Raw genomic sequence first — 5,067 nt, 5'->3', positions numbered from 1 at the left:
CCAAGAAAACAAAATAAAAATTTCTAAAAATATGGGTTCTGCGCTAACTTATCCAAACTTCGCCTCCACATTCACTAGAGAACGTCTTTCCAAAGGCGACGCAAATCGCAAGTGAACGTAGTGAAAATTATTGCGGTAATGCTACGCGTTTTGGAAACCCCTGTGTTGAAAAACATTCGTTCACGCGTTTACGTTTCCGTTTATTTTCGAACCATTTCAAATTTTGGCACGCCCACAATAACTTTTTTATATCATTGTTAACTATTTAAGTGAACAATTTAAAAAAAAGTTTGACTTTCGGAAAAACTTTCAGTAGCTTCCCTCTTTACTATAGTTGAACAAGTGCGAGAGTTAAATAAGATATGGAAATCTTATCAAGTAAAATGCCTTACGAGAAACGAAAAACCAATCTTCGACAATGACAGCCCTATAGCCCGCGTGAAGAATTACCGAAAAGGCGAGTTGGCGCCGATAATTATTTCTACTTCCAAAAAGGTTTTGTTGCATAGGCATGTGGGCGCTGTAGGCCTGCTGTTTGAAAAGTTTAGGTCACTTCTAATTTCTTTTGCAAATTTGTAGCGGACACCTTCATTTTTGTAAACGGGGAAATTCTTACCATAGATACTATGAAACTGGGCAGACGAGCAGATGGACAGACAAACAGCCGCACATTTTTAGGTGCATTCGAAATTGCAAACTGGTCAAGAATTTGTATAGAGTACACGTTAAAATTTTTGGACAGTTATTTGGTATAGTTTATGGGTAATGAGCAAAACTCCAATACCTTATTCCATTTGAAAAACACAGGCATCTGACTTTACGTGGTGCTGACGTGTCCTTCAACCGATTTGGCCCATTTGCCTGCGTGCAGTAACTTGCAATGCTTCTGCCAAATTTGAGGTCGATCGCCTCATTTTTGCGGCCGGAAGAATGTTTGCAACGGACATTGCTCAGAGGGACAGACATACAGACCGACTTGCTTAAATCGACCCAAAATTTGATGCGGATTAAGAATATATATACTTTATGGGATCTCTGAAGCTTCCTTCTGGGCGTTGAAAACGTTTTGACAAAATGAACACACCCTTCATGCTTCGGTGATGGATGTAAACACACCTTGCGCTTAATATACTGAGGTTACTATATGTTTTATTGTTGTATTATTAATAATGCAGTAAATACACCAAAAAGTTTTCATTGCAACGTTTTCTATTTTATCGTGACAAAAAGATAAAGTAGGTCCGGAAGCGCACCGGCGACTTAACAATTGGGACTAACAATCAAACTTTTCCTGTTCTTGGCCACATTAATATTTAAAATCAACCATTTGTTTTCCTTTTTTGGAGCTTGATTAGTATTATTATCTCATTAATCAATAAGCAGGGTAACGCTGAAATTTGAGCATTATGTTTTCCTCGCATAGCATTATAAAGCTAATTTTAGACACAAAATTACGCACAATTTTTGTTTTCCATCAATTCAGAATGAATATCTTTTAATATCGATATAAAATATGTTTTTAAATTGACTTTAAAAGGAGATATGTGAAAATAGACTTGCGTCATTCCGCAAGTCAATACATCACACTAAGACCAGTTTTGATCCAGAAAGAAGTGCTTTTAAAAACAGATTGAATTAAGCATTGCAGCGCTCGATTGGAAGGAGACGTGATGTGAGAAACTGTCCTTTTTTAGTAAAGCGCAATGAAAAAAAATGTTGTAGTGTACTATTGAATTTGAAAGCTTTGACGCGAATTTTTTTGGAATTCCTTCCACCTGTGTATTGCACTAAGGTATGACTTGCTTTAATGACGAAGCAAAGCAACACTTTCACATCTAAACTTGCTATATCAAGTTCACATACGCCTTTTTTGGATCCCTTCCTTTTATCAGTAAAGGTTTAATATTTACCGCACGCATGCATTAGGCTGCGCACATCATCTATGTGTTCCATCGTCGGCGTGTTACACGCACTGTAAGACTCCCCTGCGTGATTGGTCGTACATTAAAATATATATAAGATCCTCATAAAAATAAGCGCTAATATGGCAACAAGATCTCATTTTTGATTATTCATGACGAAATTGGTGAAGAAAATGTTGAACAATAATAACATTTTTGGCAAGAAAAGATATTTGAATCATGTCAGCTTACATGACTACCTCCCACATGAAGGTTTCCATGCCCTTATGCCTTTAGAAGAGAGCAAGCTGCTATAAGAAAGATTTTATTGCAAAAATATGTCAAATGTAGGGCGAAGGATATTCAATAATCAACCTTCTGTTTCAACTTCTTCTCTTTACATAAGTATTCTAAGTTTTAACGGCAATCGCGAATGCCATTTACTCACTTTAAAAAACGGGTGACCAAAATTCTCTTTAAGGCTGCTGAAGTTTTCCAAGCTTTTTTCTATACATGTGTATGTATTTTTATTTTCTGCAATTTTTGCTGTATTCTTTCTCATGATATTACAATTTCGTAAGCACAATAGCGTAAAAATGGTAATTTGCCATGTTACTGACAATTTAATTTGAACTATGGAGGACGTAGGAAAGAAAAATTGCAACAAAAAAAAAAAAACAAAGACAAAAATGACAAAAAACATCTGAATGTGTACGTACCTACAAGCAACTAAAATAGCCAAAAAATAAAAAAAATAAATAAAAAAGAAAGTAAAAGCTGACATTATCAAAAAATGCAAAACGGAAGCAAAAAAATTCAAGAAGGACTAGAAAGAGAAACTGTACAAATAATGCAAACAACAAAATGCAATAATAATGTTCAAAAAGCGAGAAGAAAAAAGAAGACAGACAGACAACTATTGCTGCTTTACACAGAAAATAGCGCAATTTTTGGTTTCCGGTTTCCGGCCAGTGCAACAAGCATTTATAAGTGTACGAACGAGCATAATGATAGGAACGACACTAGCACTAATATTTTTCAATGAAAGACAGTAAATGTAAGAGAAGCAGTAGCAGTAGTGGCAATAGAAGTATTAGTGGCAAGAACGTGGAAGTAGCGAGCAGCGTTGGTGTGACGGTGGATAACAATGGAAACAATGCCAAGATAAGTGAAAGAATTCTTTTATTTGTTTCTTAGTGAGTCTTTTTTTGCGTTTGTAAGTCTGTAAAGAAATATAAAAAAAAAATTTTTTTTGCCTACATTTGGATGCAATTATGTATAGATGTGTGCGTGCGTGTGTGTGTGCCTGTGTGTACAAGTGTGCATATATAAAACATGCTAATATAACCGCATACTCTCTTTTTAATGTCAGTTGATATAACAAAAACAGGATGTTCTACGCTGCAACGGCAAATGTCTTATTTGATTTCGGTGACAGTAGAGTAGAAAGATAGATAGATAGCAAGAGAGACAGTGAGAGTGTATTAGACGGGGAAAGGGAAAAAAGGGAGAAGAAAATTAAAAAAAAGAAACGATATGCTAAGAAACATTTGCAATAAAAAATAAACTGCAATGTTACTGAAATTAGAATTTTATGGCTTTTACAATTTCCACAAGTTTTACTAAGAAAAGTCACTAGGAAGTTATTAAATTAACGTTTTGGTTGGACGGCAACATTTAAGGCAAAAAAGGCATAAAAGAATTAAAAAAAAGAAAATCGGAAGCAATAAATGTGCGAGTTAAAGTACTTTTTCATAGACATAACAGAAACATAAAAGAGAAATTAGGCGACATTGAGATTTCTAAACATATATATATATATATATATATGCATAGATATAAGAGTTTATGGCGATATATGTTACATGTAGGCGTCAAATCTATTGTATTTTATTCACTTTTTCATCTGCATTCTGCGCAAATAGCTTGAAAAGAAATGTTCTCCATTAATTTGCTAAACTGTACTGATGCAACTAAAGTCGTCACTTTTCGTTTATCGGTTGGACGTTCTGTCTAAACTCTATTTGTTTCTCGATGAATAAATCACAAAAAATAAACTCTCACAAAGTTTCCACACTGTCAGTTATCTGCAATCTTACGAGGGCTGAGAAGTAGGAAGGCTAACTTAAAAGCCAAAAATGTGTAATAAAGCAATGAATAGAATGCTATGAAATGAAATGATAGCTTGGCAGAAAAAAGAAAAAAAAAAGAAAACGAAAAATAAAAAAAAAAAGTTTACATGATGTGCAACAAGCGGGAAACACTAAAGTTAACATGCTGGTATAACATTTTATAGCGGCTGTTTCCGTTTCCGTTTGACTTAAACAAAATGCAGACACACGCACCTAAAACTTGTTATATGAGCCAGACCACCTTACCAAAGAAAGAAAAAAAAAGGTGGAAAAACGAATTTTTGCTGCTCTTGCATTTTCGTACAAAAGGTTTCTTTTCAATTTCCTCCCCTCTACTTCACCTTAATTCTTGTTGCAACTTTTTATCTTGATTGAAAAATTTTTCATTGTTGGATTACAAAAAGAAAAAAAAGAAATAAATAAAAGCAAAAAGAAAGCAAGAAATGTAAAAGTCAGTAAAGTATTCAGCTTTTCTTACCTTTTTCTCTATGTATGTGTTGACATGTTAACATTTTTCTGGTTCCTAAAAGCCAGCTACCAGCTGGGCTAGCTGACTGAGATTATTCATACCCCTTCTGCTGCTTCGAAGATGTGAGAAAAACGAAAAATTTTTAGGAAATGAAATGTGATTCTTTCCTACTTTCCTCGGTTAACTTGTTGTACATCACCACTCATGTGCAGGAATGCGCGTTGCTTGCATGAATATATATATGAAGGCACAAGAACTCAGCTCAGAGGCCACTGCATAATTCTGTTGAAATTTATTACATAATTATGATGGCCTTTTTCTTTTCTTATCTTTTTGTGTATATATATGTATATATATATATATGTAATATATATAATTATGTGATATATATATATATATATATATATATTAGCTTGGGGAAAAAGAAATCCATAATTTTTTCGGTAGATGGCTGCACTGATAGATTTCTCGTAAAGTATCGATCAAACAATTTCCGATACTGTACACTTACATACTGTACATTTCGCAGTAAAAAAAATTCTTTTGCTGTTTTTTGTTTGGTGCA

Source organism: Glossina fuscipes, unplaced genomic scaffold, assembly GCF_014805625.2.
Source record: "Glossina fuscipes isolate IAEA_lab_2018 unplaced genomic scaffold, Yale_Gfus_2 287, whole genome shotgun sequence".
NCBI lineage: Eukaryota > Metazoa > Arthropoda > Insecta > Diptera > Glossinidae > Glossina > Glossina fuscipes.
This window is presented reverse-complemented; position numbering follows the sequence as displayed.